Source organism: Centrocercus urophasianus, unplaced genomic scaffold (assembly GCF_019232065.1).
Source record: "Centrocercus urophasianus isolate 14NV4802_14NV808 unplaced genomic scaffold, USGS_Curo_1.0 seq_17, whole genome shotgun sequence".
NCBI classification, from domain to species: Eukaryota; Metazoa; Chordata; class Aves; order Galliformes; family Phasianidae; genus Centrocercus; species Centrocercus urophasianus.
The window spans coordinates 26,718,875-26,737,645 of record NW_024884722.1 but is presented as its reverse complement, the minus strand read 5'-3'; positions in this window follow the sequence as shown (position 1 = coordinate 26,737,645).

Sequence of the window (18,771 nt, the reverse complement as noted above, 5' to 3'; positions counted from 1 at the left end):
GCACCCATTGCTCTCCATGTAGTCTTTAACAGTCCATTGTATTGTTCCATTTTTCCAGATGCTGGTGCATGATAGGAAATATGATATACCCACTCAATGCCACACTCTTCAGCCCAGGTATTTAAGAGATTGTTTTAGAAATGAATTTCGTTGTCTGACTTGATTCTTCCTGGGATGCCATGTCACCACAAGTCTTGCTTTCTGAGACCTAAGACAGTATTTCAGGAGATGGCATGAGTCACAGGATATGCTTCTAACCATCTGGTGGTTGCTTCCCCCATTGTAAGCACATGTCATTTGCCATGGGTTAGGGTGTGGGAGTGTGATATAATCCACCTGCCAAGCCTCTCCCTATTTATATTTCAACTGTAGTTATAGAATTATAGAATGGTTTGATTAGAAGTGACACTGAAGATCATCTAGTTCCAGCCCCCCTTCTGTAGGCAGGAGCACCTTTCACTAGACCAGACTGCAGAGCAATCGGCAGTGCTGAGACAAGCCCATCTGGGCCATTGCAATGTGGAAGATATCACTGCTTGGGAAGAGAACATGATTGTAAAGATGTCATGTAGATGCTCACATACCCTAAAGTTGTGCCACTGAATAGCATGAGAACAACCAGCAGGTGTATTGGGCAGCTAGGATTGAAGTAGTCCAGGCAGATCTAGACTGGCAACATAAAGGTGAACTATTTCTAGCTCAATCTGCCCATGACACTTCAGGAAATCAAGGAAGAGATGCAACTTATAGATGCACTTGGGATTGAGGGGACTGACTTGACTATGGATGCTATTGCACAGGTTGTCCGTGGATGTGAAACATGCTGTAATTAAGCAAGCCATGCAGATATAACCTCTTTTGTATGAAGGCATTATTTTTAGATCAGCCTCATAAAATATATATTGTTAATACATACGTGACAAAAATTATTTTAATTTTAATGTATTTTTATTAAAACAAAAAAGCACAACAAAAACACAGAACTAGTGGGATACAATACCTTGTATATGTGAAATTAATGCATCAGACTGGTTTCATGGCAGTAGTTGCTATTCGTAGTAAGTTCTCAAGGTGTTTGTCAGAGATTTTTAATGAAATTTTACTCTCTCCCTGTTTCCTAGAAAAGTTTGTTCACAAATGCACATATTGCCAAAAGTGGTGACATGAATAAGGTCTGACTATGAAGAGAGAGGCATTTCTCTCTGGTAAGAGAGGGTTTATAGAAGTTTGATAAAGAAACACGATCACATTTTGGATTGCAACTCTATACACTTTGTTTGAAACTTTGCAAGTAATGTATTTATGTAGACTGAAAATGGAGTCACAAGTAAATCAGAAAATTGATGTTGTTCATTTATTTTTTGCAATCTTGAAACCTATTCTCTGATTCCTTTATCAAAACGGAAAGCATGGCTGCATATTTTTTTGCTGTTCATAGGACTGTGTTTCAGTCAGCCAATGTATCAAAATCCATAACCTTCCATGCCATAACTTGAGCTAGCACTGCAATGTGTCCCATGCCCTGTTTTCAGCCCGGATGGTTTCATAGCACACCCATGTTTGTTTGGTGCTGGGTGATGGCTGTGTGCCTGGCGCAGAGCCGCTGCCATGATGGCCCAGGGCAGGGGGCGGGCCGCAGCGTGAGCTGTGCTGGGTCGCAGGGTAGGTATGCCTGCTCTGTCCTATACTGCATGGATCAACTCTGCCTGCAAGACAAAAGATCAGAAGTGAGTGTGAGCGGACTCGTAAATTCCCTTTCCTGTGGTAGGGAAAGTGGGATATTACAAAATTAGGAAGGGACAGATGAATGAAAGTTAAAATGGATTTCTAAAATAATTTTTTAAGAGGCTGTTGGTAATGTAGATCTTTTAACACTACTTAATCATCGTGTGACTAAGAATGAGATTACAGTGCGCTCATGCAATCCACAGAGAAGGCAGGAAAAGAATTGCGAAAAGGCTGATACTTTGAGAGGAATTTGCATTGTCTGCTTTAAACAACTGTCTTGCATTGGTAAAACTGAGATCAGGAACACACAGACACAGAAATAACTTCAGAGCAACATATTCAATGTCTTCTCTGATACTTGATGGAGAAACTTAAGGATACTAGGGAGAGTAACACTCCAGCAGAAGCGCAGAAGGTTGGCTCCCTAAAGCAGTGACAGTATCCTTTTAGTGCTGCCTCACCAGGGCAGGATAGCAGGACTGAAGATAATTCTATTCAATTTTATCTATTCTTAGAGAAAACAGAATATTAAACATGTCACAGCACCACTAACAGTTGGCTAACACAAGAAAGGATGAACGCTCTGCCTCCCACTCTCATCAGGCAGTTAACTGCATGTTTCTTTTTCCCACTGTACATAGTTTGTGCTTCAGCAAATTTCTTTAGGCTGACAAGAACAGAAGTAGTGTGTCTTATCAATTGGGCTTTCATCCTGTTTCACCAAACTTCTGAAGCTTTTTTTAACCCTGGCTTTCTGACTTGTTTCTTCCTCTCAAACCTCCTCCCAAGCATGTTGTACAGTGGTTTTCCATGCAGAAATTAATTTTATGGGATGTATTGCATAGGGGGACCAGCTTTACAGAGACTGTTTGCCCTTCAATATCAGCACATCCTTTGCTAAGGCAAAGGAGGATCTATTCACTTTTTTATTTTGTGCTATTATTCACAAAATGTGGCTTTGAGCTCGAAGAGGTCACTAAACTGAAGGCTATAGCATTGTATATATATATGTATATATATATTGTATATATATATATTGCATATAGCATTGCTTCCTTGCTTTACAGACAATAATTTGCAAACAAATTATTGGACATGTTAAGAAAGTATGTCCATGAACCCCTCAGTGAAAGATTAATTCCATTAAACTAGCATCATCTAGGCTGTTCTGAGGACCTAGATGGTAAGACAATGGCAAAAATTAATTTCCTCCCAGTTTGGATCCATTTATACTTATTGATTTTAAATCTGTTTTGTGATATACGGATGCCTGGCACTTCTGCATTTGGTGTTTAATGCTGTCTGTAAACATGCCTTTTCTGCTTCTCTAAACTCTTACCTTAATCATTATCACCTTCGGAGAAATTTGTTGTAATTTGCTGGGGTTTTTTCTAGAGTAGAGGGAATGATGATACTTTGCATTTGATACTGCCGATTGCAAGGTTATCGCAGGGGAATTTGCCTGTGTGATGATATGAGCAGTATATGTAAGTCTTAACTCCTTAAAACTTACTTCTAGCAAAAGCTATCCTTCCATTTCTCGGCAGTGTCTAAACTAAATGAATCCTTGAGCTGGACTGAAGTACCTTGCACAGATTCAAATGTTACTTGATAATAATTTTATGCACCATGTAAATCTTTACATAACAAAGTGTTTTCACATTCATCTCATGTAGTTGTATTTCTTTTCTGATGACAAACTAAACTGTCACTGGTGTGTGCAGCATTCCAAGTGACCTCTAGCATTCCAGCTTGATTTGCTCCGAATTTGTGTGGTTGTACTTAAAATCAGGAACATAATAAAGCACTCTTTGGGAATACCAACTTTTGAATACTCAATCTTCCCCAATCAGTGTAGCTGGGTTAAGCGTGGTTTTGATGTAAGGAAATGCTATTTTCCTGTTGTCTCTAAAAGGACTTGTTCCCTGTCATTCCACAGCTGAATTTGACTCTCAGCTTTTAAGTCTCCACTCTTCTTTCCTACTAATATGCAATGATCTGTGACAATAGAAATAATGTTTGACCTTGTTTTGTCTTGTTAACAGCATGTGGTTAGAATATTGTACTGCTATTTCAGTATTATTTTTATGCTTGTCCCCTACCGTCTTGGCTGGTTGCCAGCACGGTGATTTATGCTTTGTTTGCCTCCAGATGTGATTATTGCTTTGCTTTCCTGGCTGCACTTATCTGAATGAATTCTTCACAGATTTCAGTGCCGGAGCACTCAAATCAGGGACTTGTTTAAACTAATTTTCAGTGAAAATGGGCATAGAATTTACTAAAGGAACACAGAGCCCCTGGACAAAATTTTAATTTCAATAGAAATGTTTAAATTAACTTATTTTTCTTCAAATGATGATGGTGATGTAAGCTAGCCGCAATTCAAACAATGGAATTTCTTCTTTCTAAATGCAGCCCTGGACTGCATTTTCCAGTCGGGAAACTTTTTCATGACACCTGATGACATTAACAACCTTTAGTTAAGACTTGTACCTTCATGGTGAAAAGACAGAATACATGGAAGACTTAAAAGCCTTTGATTTCTGTCTCCTTTCACATTAAAAAATGGCTTTAATGCCTACTTTAAGATATGTTGACCTTCAGGGAAGTTGAAATTTTATATTTCTAATCAGTGCTCTATATAGAGTGTTTAACGTCACACATATCTTCTCTTTCCAGAAGTAATCCCTTTTCTCTTCACCTTCCCAAGCATCTGAGAGCAGTGGTTTACCTAATCAATTTAAGATTGAGCATGTTGGAGATGAAAGCAGAACTAATCAGACTTAAGCGAACAAAGTAAAGAATCTTGCATTACAAACTGTTAGCTCATCTTTCTATGGAGCCTCTCCCCACAAAATACTGAGGCTCTCAATTATCTTGTTTTTAAATCTGCATCGCCTCTGACTTTAGTATGAATGATATACTGGTATAGATTTTAGTAAGGTGTAACAAGAAAATGCATTATTAGTTTGAAATACACCTTTAGAGGAGATGTTTGAATTCAGACATCTGGAAAATGAAAGCATTATATGTTGACCTACCATGATTTGCTACGATGCTAGTAATTTTCTATTCATTTGCTGCAGCATCACCAAAAAGAGTATTGTATTTAAAAGCAGAACTGCTGGTACTGTATTATTTAGAACAGTACTCCCCAAAGTGAAATGACTACAGAGAGCTACTGCAGCTAGACACGTTTCAGTTCTGTTGCCTTGAAATATACAGGGTCAACATGTATTCATTTGCAAACACATCTTCACTTCTGCAGCAATAGAAGGCAGGTCATCTGTGTAAAATGATACCAGTTGCTGCAGAAATGTCCTGCCAGCTACAAGAAATCAGAGCTTTGTGATATCTTCTGCAGTAACTGTACCAGTTATCCTTGAAGTTCCCTGACCCAAGGCAAAAAGGACATTTTAAAATTAAATACGTAACTGAAGTAAAACATGAAGTAGTAATGTGCATGCCATGCAGACTCTTCTTTTTATTAACAGTGAAACTGTGCACTGCTTGCTCTTCAGGATCTGTTTGTGCTACCTTCAATTACTGAGAGCTGCTCAGATCCGGCTCCAGTGTCACTGTTTGTATTGCACAGAAACATGAATTAAGTCTGTCAGTCTTTTGATGTATATATGCCAAGTCAACAGTGCAGTCATTGTAAGTACTTATCAAAACCCCTCTGTGTTTTCTACCAATGAAGACAGAACAATTTTTGCCCCTTTGTTTGTTTTTATTCCTCTCTGTGGAAGATGCCTTTAATAGTGAAGTTTATCTGTCAGCTGGAAAAAAACAATCTTTTCAGGTGTTGTTCATAATTACAGATTTTCAGATTTGTGAAGTTTGCATTTTATATTTTCACTTCAGGACTTAATGTCTCAAAAAGCATGAAGTAAACATTAGATCTAACATTGCTTTCTTATATTTTCTTACTTTGCCAGTTACCCTGTAAACTACCTTTACTTGTAAGGGATCAGACCTAGCAGTAGCCCTTCAAGAAAGCAGAAGTTTGGACAGGGAGACATTTACTGAATTCCAAAATATAGTTAAATGCAAGCTAATCTCTTTATGGACAAATATTAAGCTGACGTTGTCAGTTTAATTTATCAAGGGAATAAAAGTGCTGTTGCCTCAGGGGCTCGAGGAAAAGGTATTTTGAGTTTTGGTCATTATGCCTGGCATAATAGTCTCTCTCTCTCTTTTTTTTTTTTTTGTTTGAATCAATTCTATAGTCTAAAAAGAAAAATCCAACCAACCAAACATGCAAACAAAGAAAACAGCAGTAGTATACAGGAAAAAATATCAAGAAACCCATACACTTTCATTTGGATTATCTGTAATGGCCAAAATCTCAAAGACAATATAAATCTATAGTTAAATTCCAACATAGCGAATTAGGAGGTCTTTGTTTCTGTATCTGCTGTTGTTAATCTGTCAGCTTTCATTAGACCCACAGGTTCAGTTCTGCACTCCTCAAAGCTCAGAGCTGTACTAATTTGTGTAATTGATACAGGTGTCATGGTTTAAGGCCAAATGACAGTGCAGAGACTAACTAGATTTGGATACCAAGCACTTCAATCACAGATACATGCAATTTTCAGAATTGCACATCTTCTAGTTCTACTGGAAAAGTGGCATAGTCCAGGAGAGAAGCTGATGAGATAGTTTAATCTTTCCTGCCATGTCATGTGTCCTTGTGTGTGTGTGTGTGTGTGTCTGTTTTGTGTGTGTTCTCTCTTTACAACTATGAGTATCCTCTTCTTTTTGTGCTTTTAATATATTTAAAATAGCAAAAAATGTTAATGATATTGCTGTTAATAACACTTGCCATAAGCTTCAGCTGTAAACTTACTGCAAAATAAAAAATATTCAACTCAACCAACAGCATCCCTCATGTTCGCACTCCCTAGCAAAACAACAGCAACAAAAACCCTGTGGCTTTCTATAATGTAAAGATTTCTCAGTTGGATTTGATCCAATTTATTTCCAGTGAGATTCACAGTCAGGAAGAAAAAAGTTACTCTGCTTTGAAAAATAATGATAATAAAAAATTGAATAGACTCATTTGTATTCTTCCATCAGCTACCTATGATTCATACTTACATCTTGGAATACAATACATAGATGAGTCATACTGAGAAACAGCCTCTGCATCAGAAATTACACTGTCAGTCTGGAATAACATTCTTTCCCAAACTAAAACAAAGATGGGCCTGCAGTAACCACAGATAAAGCTCCACAAGGTTGGAGTACTTGTTCAGAAAACCCCTCTGGATTTGCAAAACCAGAGGCTGATTCAGAGCATATGAAGTCCACCCTCGCTAATTCCCATTAGCCCTGGTCCTACTGGGAACCTCACAGTCTCACAATTTTAGGCTATGATTTTTCTAAGTACAAGATGTCTTAAAGGACAGCTTGAACTTTATTCTTGCTGAGCCTCCCTCCCAGGCTTTTCTCTTTCAGTACTTGAAGGACTGCAAGCCTTTGTCCAGCTCTCAGAGGGTTTATGTACATCTGAGGTCAGAGAGATAGGCATCAGACTTCATGTCTGGTAATGCAGACATTACAGTGCACACACTTAGCGATGTTTACCAGTGGTTTGCTGAGAACAACAAATTCAGATGCATGTGCCAGGTCAATGTCAGAACTGGAAGCGCTGCTGCAATGGTCAGTGTTCTGTCCCTGCTGACAGGAAGCTTGGAGTAGTATCTGCCTGAAGAACTCCAGCCATGCAAGCGCACTGCCTAGGGAGATGTCAGGAGATTTACTGCTCCTATTGTAGAGCCTTTGACGAAGCAGTGTCTTTTTTATATTTACATGTCCTCTTAAATTTGTGGAGGCTAGAACATCAACTTTGTCTTCTTGTTCTCTTCTGTACCTAGATCATCATTCCAGATGGAAGGAATGAAGCGTAGGAGCTTTCTAGCTTAACCAAGATCCTTTAAATTTTTTTGAATGATGAAAATTGTAAATAGAGAGAGGGAGCTTCATACCAACTGCATTTGCTGACTGCCAAATGCACTGTAATTCCCTAGCCTTTTAAATAAATGCTATTCATATGCATTGCAAAGCCCGCAGGGGGAGGAACTAGGCATACCGACATTTGAAGCTCAGTACTAAAAAGGCTGGATACCATTCAGGCTGTGGTTTCTGAATCCAAGTATGAATAAAACAAGCATTTTTCCCAAATTCTGGAAACACAAGACTGCACACCTTAAATCTTGTGTATGTAGTTTGCCTGATTAGTGCTTTCAGAGTATTAGTAAAACTTAGTAAGGACAAACAGATGTGAAAACTGGCGTATATGAAATATGAGTGATTACGTTATATATGCATCTGAGAATTGTACTTTATTCAAGTCAGGATCTAATCCAGCTCCCATTAAGTCAGTGGGAATGTTGCCAATGAAAACAATATTAACAGGATCTGGCCAAAATAATTTAATCCACCCTCTTCAGCTGCTGGGCTCACAGCAAGAATGTTGCCATTAAGAAGTTTATATGGACATAAATATTCACTTTAATTTCCTAGACTTTCCTATGTCTACTTGCATAAAATTGCATTTGTGATTAAAAAAAGAACAACATGGCTGCATTTTAATCACTATAGGTTCAGGAATAGATAGAAAAAAAAAAACAGATTAGATTGTGATCCTGAATTAACAATTCATGTTAGAGTTTTTTAATATCTTCTTCTTTCTCTGTTAACTTATCTTTCTCCAGGCTAATATGTGAGGGTGATGGGTTTGGTCTTTTTTCTACTGTAATTGCATTCTGTAATTGTTGTCTCACCTCAACTGCAATTTATTCCAAGAGGAAGAAGGGTTTAGGGGTGTACCATGCAAAGTCTATGGCCAATAGGCTGCTACAAAGCAGCCTATTCGGAGGATGTTAGACATCAAGACATTGACAAGGGCAAGTCTTTACCACCTGAAGTTTTTGAAAACAGTTTCCAAGGTTTACAAAATCAGATCCTGCTTGTCAGTGCTGCTAGTTGTCTACTAACTTCATTAGGAGTTGCCCCCATTGAGAATTGCTCAGGTTTACCTCTTTGGCTTCCCTGGGGAGGAAGAAGTGCACTCCTTGGAGACCTGGTGCCTTCTACTCCCTTCACAGAAGCAAACCAGACAGTGGCTGTCATTTAAAAGTAACTACATGCTCAGTAATATCTGGTGTTCACCGTGGTTATTTCAGTTGTAGCTAACTTTGGAGGGGAGGACAACTGTATCTTCCATGACTTCCCTGCCTTTCTTACAAGTTTCTGTTCCCTTTTTTTGCGGATGTCCTACAACCTTATGATATCATCCTATCCATCTTGTTACCAAAGTTAAAAAGTCATTAAATCCTCAGCAACTGTCCTCACTCCTGTCTCCCCCCTCTTCTTTTTCTCTTTCTGAATCTTCGGAAATCTTTGGAGACTAAGATAAGGAGAAGTTGTAACATGCATTCATATTAACACCACTTTATGGCATCAGAACCATATCTAGAGTTCTGATCCTTACGAGGAAATCTCTTAGGTTTTTTTGAATGTTTTTCTCTGTGCTTAAAACTATTTCTCAGTGAAGCCTAGGCCAGGCAGAGAGCAATTCAGAAGATAGTAACTCCCCTTCAGAGTGGTACTGCAGTGTACACAGATTTTGGTTGCCAAATGGCACCACTGAGAAGTTGTGTATCTAGACCCAACTTCCTCACATTCCAGTCTTCAAGTTTACTTTTTGATCTTCTTTATGTTCCTTTCTTTTGATAGGGACTTGCTAGTGGTTTCCAAATCCAAACCCTTGTAGTTTCTCCTCTTTTTCTGATATTTGTGCGGATTTTCATTTAGTGTCTGACTTCTGCTTTCCTCTCATCACATAGCCTTGGCTTTTACTATCTATGTACTATAGGGTGGAGATATGTGCACTAGCTATTTTGTTTGGGGGTTTTTCTCGTTTCTTTGTTTTTCTGTTTGTTTGCTTTTTAAACTTATAATACTAAACTACAGAGACAGTTAACCAGGAAATATTTGGATCATTTTGCGGTGGCTACCTGAATTCTATTAATGAATAGAGAAGGTTACAAATTTCTCATACTCTCCTAAAAATATTTGGAAGGATTTTATATGTGTCTCTGCAAAATCATTTAATTTTGTATTCCAACTATCTGGTTATAAAGTTAATAGTACAAGGGGTGCTCTGAAAGTAATGTCTCCAAATTTATTTATTTATTTTAATTTTAATTATTATTTTATTTATTATACATCAGAGGTGGATGGTGGTGGTATGGCATCAGAGTTGAACCTTTCCACCACTATTCCATTACATTTTGTTGTTATGTGACAAATAGCAGCAGAGGGGCAGTTTCACAAATGGTGTCTGACATAGAAGTCCAGATGAAGCAAAGATGTGGAGTTGAATTCCTCCATGAGAAAAAAACGGCACTCATCATCATCATCACATGCTTGCAGAACTTTTACAGAGATCAACAGTGGGTGTAAGAAAGTGAATTGGTGGGTGGTGCATTTCAGCAGTGGCAACAACAGTGTGAAACAGAAGTCACATTCCAGATGACCATGCAGATTTTTTCTAGCATGGCATGCAGGCTTTTGCTCACTGAGGGCAAAAATGCAAAGCTAATGATGGGGACAATGTTGAAAAACAGTGTTTTGTAGTTTTTGTAGCTGAGAATTTGTTTTGTCAAATAGTGTTATTGTGCTGTATGTATCTGTTGTAATTTCCATAGAAATAAATAGGAGGCATTATTTTTGGAGTGACCTACATATATTAGGTTTGGTTTCTTGAAAAGAGACAGTGAAATTCAATGGATTCCATTAAAATCCTGAATAGGAAATGAGATAAAAACATTCCCCCTGGTTATAATGAGTTATTAGTTCTATGACAGAACGTTATTTTCTACTTATATTTAGTGAATTATTCATTACAAGGAGATTAGTTGAAGAAACAACTCTAAAAAAGAAACAAAATCTCTCAACATATAGTTGCTTGATTTTTATTTTATTTTTGATTACCTAACCTATTGAGAGAATCAATGAATCTTTACTGTATTCCTTAATGGCATGGAAACACATTATAACAACACAGTAGCTTATTTATAGCTATATAAAGTTGAATTACTTTTAATGAGACAGTTGCATACAATTATTGCAATCACACTGAAATGGAACTGCTACCTCAGCACGTTTCGGAGTAACTCTTAGGATTTCATTTTGCAGCTGGTGGAAAAAGTAAACTTCGTCTGACCTGCTCTCCTGGATGCAATGCATGCACTGTGTGCACTACCACTGTTTCTGGAAGGAGGGCACCCATGCTGTTCCACTTTAAGCTGTAAACACCAATTCCTCTGAGATGTCCAACACTTGGTGCAAAATATGAGTAAGTAATGTTTTCATGGATGTCAGCTCTCACAGTAAGTCTGTTTTCTGTTTCAATTAATATTTTGCATAAATCAGTGTCTCAGTAAAATAAGCAATACCAGACTGAAAAGAACACAAGACAACTGTAATTAAGCCACGTTTAATAATGTGCAGAACAAACAATGGAAAAAATTACTCTCTGGTTAGTAAATCAATTGTAATCAACCTCATTCCGCCCACTCATCCACCTCTATGAGGGGATAATACAGCTGTAGATATCAGGAACAAATCCAGCAACTAAATTAATAAAACCAAATTGGTGGTTCAGCTACACGTGTTGGCATGAATGTATTACTCCCTACAGCTTTATCTCTACAAACATCTTTTTGTTCCCAGAGGGTGCTTAAAAATACATAGTATACAAAGAAGTATAAAAAACTGTGCAGCCTTATAATTACTACATCTTTTAAGAGTTTCTCTGCCTGTTGCCAAAGAATTTGAAATATGATGGATTACCATTAACAAACTGACTCCAACAATCATATATAACCTATGGGCTCATACTACTTTAATCTATATTGAATGAATACGGCTTTAGGAATATCTGGAGTCATGTTTTCAGGCAGCTTGTTAAGTTCAAAATAGTTAAAAAGAGAGCTCAGTGGTACAGTGAGTACCACCAAACAGTATGAGCTAACAAGTCAATTTGATTCTGCCACTTTGATGTAAATACAAGATGGTACAGGCTCATCATTCATCAAACCCTTCCTAATAGATGTAGCAGAAGAAAGGCATTTCCTGCCTACCAAAGTGAGGGGGAAGATGCAAAGGAGGAGGTATATCATGTTCTGTAGCCTGAAGATAAAAGTTACATACATGTTAGCAAATGTGGAAGCTTGGCAACAGGTTATAGCTGCTGGCTGTTTTGCTGTGGTTATCTGTTGTTCTTGCCAAAAGGGATTGGTACAAATAAGTGGGAAAAAAAAAAAAAAAAAAGTGTTTACAATAAGGAGCAAGGCAGCATCCTTTCTGCAGGAGAATTATTATGTTGCTTAGGGTACTGATACTCATACACACATGGCAATTCTGCTGCGCCTGTCCAGAAGGCTGTCTGAACAGAACTGGGTTGAACCCTGATGTTAATTTTGAAATGTGTTGTAACACGCAGATGTTGGTGGAGAATATGCATGAGATTTTATAACCCTTGCTAATTACCATGAGTGAAAGATGGTTGAGCTATCAATGACTACATTTAGTTATCTGTCAGTACTGTATTCATGTATGGAATAAAGTTCAGGACTTCATCTTGGGTTTAAAAAAAAAAAAACAAAAAAACAAAAAAACAACACACAAAGAAAGTTTGTTTAATGATTTTATCTTACTGACCTTCAGCTATTGCAACCTGTTCAAAAACCATTTGTTTTTAAAGTACCATTTTAAAAATAAACTCAAAGTGTAAGAGATGAATTGTGGGCATGGAAGACAAAGAAAGAAAAACAGAAGTTTGTACTTCCTGGATTGAAATTCCCTGCAAATGCTCTTCAATATAGGAAGGTTCAGATCCCCAGATCCCTTTCCTAAAGAGAAGATGAAACTAGATTATTTTTCTATATTGGCTATGTAAGATTTCACTAATCAGCATTTCTTGGACAAATGAATGCCAGCTAAGTAGCAATTTTTGCAGGCTTCCAGCAGATTAGAGGTGAGGAAATCCGGTAAATGCCTCCCATCATACACACAGACTCATATACAAACGCGTTACTAAAATAGTAATTCTTCCTGTACGAAAAAAGCTTTATAGCTTTAACTGCAGCTTATAAATATTAATGAAATAATTGTTTGGTAAATCCTTGTGAACTTAGATATCTAGAAAACATCTAATTGTTACATAGTAAAACCAAGAATTTGAAGGAATTTTAGAAGCTGTTTGAGGTTTAAGTCACATCAGTGCCTTGTTGTTTTTTGAAAATCTTGAATTTTATTTTATGTTGAAATCACATTTTAAAACTTCAATTAATAATGAATTGACCAAAACCATGAAAATAAGTGAGAGGCAAAATGAAAAGTTGGAAATGGAAGTCTTTAATTTCATTTTTTAGATCATTCTGTCTTATTAAAAAAAAATTAAAAACAAAACAAAACAAAAACATCTGTGTGTGAACTGGACTGATTATTTTTCTTGATTCAAAAGATGCATAAGATTTGCTCATCTGTCTTGAAGTGCTAGTGTGTTAAGCTTTGATAGCTGCTTTTCATTATCTAAAGGGGGTCCAAAGGAAGAAAGGGACAGACTCTTCAGCAGGATTAGCTGTGACAGGACAAGGAGACGTGGTTTCAAACTAAAGGAGGGGAGATGAAATTGGCTATAAGGAAGTTTTTTACAATAAGGTGCTGGCACAGGTTGCCCAGAGAGGTGATGGATGCCCCATCCCTGGTAACTTAAGGTCAGTCTGGACTAGGTTCTGAGCACCCTGTTCAGTTCATTGCAGGAGAGTTGGATTAGCTGGCCTTTAAGGGTCCCTTCTAACTTAAATGATTCTGTGATTCTATGATGCCACAAGATCTGAGGATGAACATCCACCAGGCATAGTCTTTAGTGGACCTTCTGATCATATGCATCTAACTTAGTTTATTGACAGTACAGCTTGTGCTCCCACATATCCGGGTTTGAACACTGTTTGGTGGCAGAGGCTACAGTAATAGCTAGACAAAGAAAACTGCAGAGAAAACATAGTGTGGAAATACTGTCAGTGGGCCTTTCTGGCTGTGATGCAGATCTTGAGAGGGAAATAGAACAGGGCAGGTGCTCTACAACCCCCTTTATTTCTTTCAGTGCTGTTATTTTATAAAGTGGTTGGAGTAATCTATAATATGCAAATAATCCTAGGACTGGAATGCAAAGCAAATGTAGAATTGTTCTTCCAGGAAGGGAATTGGATGCAGCAATGTAGATGCTGCTGTACTAAGCAGAGCCAATCAGAAGCACCTGATGAAGACATCCTTCTGTATTATATAGGCATTACAGGCAAAGGGTTAATAAGCCCAAATATTCTCACCGAACCTGAAGTCATTGCAAAGTGTGTATTAGACTGGTCCTGCTGCTTGCATTCCACCTTTTGCTTTTTGCTGGCTAAATGTAGAGTCTGTGAAATAAGCATTATTACCATGGGAAATAAATCCTGATGAACTTATGTTTACAGACTTACCACATGGCAACTTGTTTGAGTTGGTGAAAATGGTCACATTTGGTTTGGTGTCATTAGCTGGCAAGAGGCTGAATGTACTGCTAGCATAGCTTAGTGTTACATTTACAAAGTACTGCCAAGAAGTATTCATATGCAGTTGAAGGAAAGGAGGTTGAGTGGAATGTGAGTCAGACCCTGAGTCAGCTGTCCTCCAAACAGCCAAAAGCTGCTTTATCCTGTGTCACTGCCAGTACTTAGGAGGCTCATGCCACTCTACAAAGACGCTAATTTCTGCTAGGGAAGGGGATTCTGGAGCAGCTGTTACACCTTATGCTCTGGCACCCTGCTAGCAGGTGTGTATAGCCACTAAGCCACTGACACAGTTCTTGGCTTACACAATCTGTGGCTCAACCCATTTAAAACCTTTGAGTCTTATGGTGGAGTGAGAGATACCCGGGGAGTATTTGAGTCCTCCCCAGCTGGATTGGCATGCTGAGTTTGCAGAGGTATCAGCCAGTTCCTAGGAGCAGAAGCACTGTGCTACTGAAATCATGCAGCTCTCAGTGGCCTTACTGTGTGATTATCTGCATTTTAAGTAGAGTGAATCAAGCAGAAGTAAAGGATAAAACGAACAAACGTCTTCATCAAGATTTATAACATGTCAAAACCCAGGAGAAAAAACTGCAGTAATGATCTAGTAGATGAAAATCAGTTGCTTTGCGTTACTAATGGACAGTTTACATTATAGAGCCACTATCCCATATTACACAATATACATACTTCATATAATGTCCTCCCTATCTCAAGTGGATAAATAACATTAGCACAAAGCCAAGATGATTCATGGCAAGAACAAATCTCTCTGTTATCCTTCTTCCAACTAAGTTTTTAAAGTATTTCTATTGCATATGAACTACTTCATTGGCCAAGCTAATTCTTGGAGTAACTCCCTTGGCTCTAGGGGAAGAGCTCCAAAGATGATTTTGTAGCTGTACGCTACATTATGTCGTACATTGAATAGATGGATGTTATAAAAGAAAGTACTTGTGCTAATAGGTAATGACATCATCCTATTGCTCCAGAGCAAGTGGATTGCTAGCTTCCCTCACAGTTATCTCCATCAAAGACCAATCATTTCTCTTTTTCTGTTGCTACTCTAAAGCAATTAGCTCCTTAAAAACTATTTTTCTGTTTCTCCAGAGAATGATTCTACTTCTGCTTATGTTTTTAGTGTTATTAGAAGCTAATATGACTTATTCAGATGTTCAGATAGAAGTGTACCATTGTACTTGCAGTGCCTGTCACCTTGAAGATCTCAAATATTGGCTTATTACCAATCTTGTGCCTTGTAATATTCAGAAGGTAAGCAGGTACTCTTGCTGCTATTTAATACACAAGAGAAATGAAAATTCTGTCATGCCTTGAAAAACCCAAGGAGTGACGATTGTTTGCATGTTGGGATGGCCTTTATATTTTCACATTCTAGTTGTTTTTTCTGGTGCAGTCTGACCATTGTTTGATGAACTGTGGACACCTAAGCAGGCTGCAGTTACTTCAGCACAGAGACAGTTTGCATACAGTCCTGGATCTGATACAACAAGCTGTTACATCTGATACGTGTTTCTGATCACTGCAGAATCATTGCATCATCATAAAAGTGACCAGTGCTCCTTGGAATCCATGAGCTAATCAAATAAGAAAGGAAATTACATATGCAACATTTCAGAGTTTTAAATGGGAGCTACTTATAGGAAAACCCCATTCCATACTGAGGTGAGAAAAAACATCCTCATAGTTGTAAAATTTCTGATCCAATTTTTCCAGAGAGATCAGTGGCATTAATCAAGATGAAAAAGAATGCAAAGTTGCATTACTTATTATGCATGTACAAAATGCTAGGAAACGTAAGAAAAGAGTTTGATTGTCTATTTAATATTTATTTTCATTGACATACACACAATTAGTAAAAAGCTAAATTGTGCCTAAGCTTTTTACAATCCATATGGTCTGGCATTAAAGATGAACATTTTCAGTCTTAAAAAATTAAAATTGAGAAAATGGCAAGCCATCAGAAATAAAAGTCACATTACACCCCAACTATTGTATCTATAGTGGCCACTACTTCTTCTATTGTAACATGCAAGAGAATTTGAAAGCATTTAGATTTGCTTTTCCAGCTGACTGCTGCAGGTGCTGTGCCATTATAAATAACTATTCAGCTGTTATGCATTATTATCTAAATCACCATTTTCAACCTGAAGTATAAGCCATACAACCCATAGATCAAATCTAAGAAATTGGCTCTTGTTTACAATGTAGTTATTTTAAAGGAAGAAAATGCCCAGGAAATCAAACTCGCAAAGAATTTTAATTATGCTGCTTGTTCCTAGGAGCAGTATTACAGTTTTACATTCCAACACTGTATGCAAGGGAAATGAAATACACAACACCTGTTAACAATACATACTCTGATGAATGCCTGGCCAAAAATCAGGTTGTGAATATTTTTAATCACATAGGGTGGAGAGAAAAAAGATGTTTCAATTTTTTTTTCCAGAGCCAGCCAAATATTATCAGCTTAGTGTAACCATTTAAATTTTATTAACACCAGATGAAATCATAGAATTTTTTTGACTGATGCAGAAATAATTATGATTATTTTACCATTATTAGAAGAGTACAAATGGATTCATGAGTACAGCAGTATGTGTAGGTAAGAAGGAAAAAAAGGCTTCCTTTATAATCCCCTATTTGCAGGCTCTGATTTTTTAGAAATTCTCATTTGGCACTGAAAATTTACAGAGCTGAATTTTACCTTAAGAAAGGAATTAAAGAAAGGAAGGAAGAAAAAGTATAAGAAAAAGAAAGAAAGAAAGGAAGACTTTTTTTCTACTGCATTCAGTTTCTCCATATTTTCAAAAAGTATTTTTTCAATGTGTCTGCGAGAAAAAAATATTCCTTGTATATCAAACAGCCAGTTACAGTTTAGACTTTCAAACACAGCAAAGGCAGTTGAAATTTAAATAGTCGTTTGTCAAGAGTAATGTCTTTGTTGGCTTGGGTAGCATGGAAAAGGCGGTAACTACAAACTAATGTATGATCCATGGGATAGAACAAAAGCAAGAGGTAGAAGAAACATCAAACTGTGCTTGATGGGTCCAGGAGATAAACTAAGTTAGTTATGGATAGAAAAGACTGTAATCATCTTTTGAAGCCAAATCTGCTTTTGGAGCTTGTGCTTTCTTCGATGAAGACAGTTTCAAAATTCATAGCTGAAGGAGCACAGCAAGAAATCACAGTTGAAAAAGCATCCCCCCCATTTTTGGGACTTCACATTTTTACTGCATTTGAGTTCCAATTGCTAATAATGTAAGTAATGGCTCAGCTCAACCATCCTTATGTAGTCTGAACTCCTCTGGGTTTTGGTGTAATGTGGTAAGTTGCTGTTGTGATTTGGTGGCTGCAGGGCTGAGCTCAGGGAGCCACCAGTGGGGACTGCAAGAGGTGGGTGCATTGCTGGGCTCCAAGCAAACCGAAAGGCTGAGAAGACTGGAAATACTTGTCATGCAACCTAAAAAGCTTTGTGCTTCTGAAGACAAATGCTTTCACTGCAGAGTTCCCAGGGAACAAAGGAAGTCATGGCCTTTACAAAGTACAAAATTGGAAGAAGCACTTGTATACAAAGTCTGACTCACAACTCATGTAAAAAATATGACAAACTTCTTAGTCTAATTCATTAACTCTACCTTTCAAATGCTATCCCCGGGAGCAGTTTCTGTTGAGCTATTTTGTTCTCTTCTTGCCACAGATTGTTTATAAAGAATTATGGGAAATGACAACAAAAGAATCAAAGTTCGATTTTTCACAGATGAAACTACAGAATGCATGGAGTACTGTAATCCTGTCAGACAAGTGAGTAAATTATATCTTCGTTGCAACAATACACTATTTACTGAATAACAATAAGAATATGTTCCCTTCCTCAGAGTAAAAATATTTGCTGTTAATATAAATAGTTCTGAATATCCCTGGCAGTATATGCATGGATGCCAAACAGCATTAAAACTCAAGCAGGATGTCACGTTTCAGCTGCAAGAAAGAGGGGAAGACTGTTAACAGATGTTAAAACAAGGAGGATGATTCACTTCTGGTATTTTACAGTAATGAAATTCCATTAACTTCTATCATCTTTCTTCACATTTCTCTTCAAGTAAATGACAAAAACATAAGCTTATGTTCAAGAAACATTCTGAAACACTGCACTGAGGCTTTCATTTTGCTTCTAAATTTCCTGTGATAAGCATGTGGGTAACTGCTTCCCCTGGACCAAAATACAGCACTGATTTTATAGCTCACGTCACAAGTATCAACGGAGTATCTCTGGGTACTGAAGCTGAGAGAAATTGCTGGCATGAGCTGAGTGCTATCCTTGCCTGTCTTTAACTTTTGAGCTCTGGGATGCTGAAGAACTGAAGAAATGGGTTAGACTGGAGTAGAATAATTCATTAGA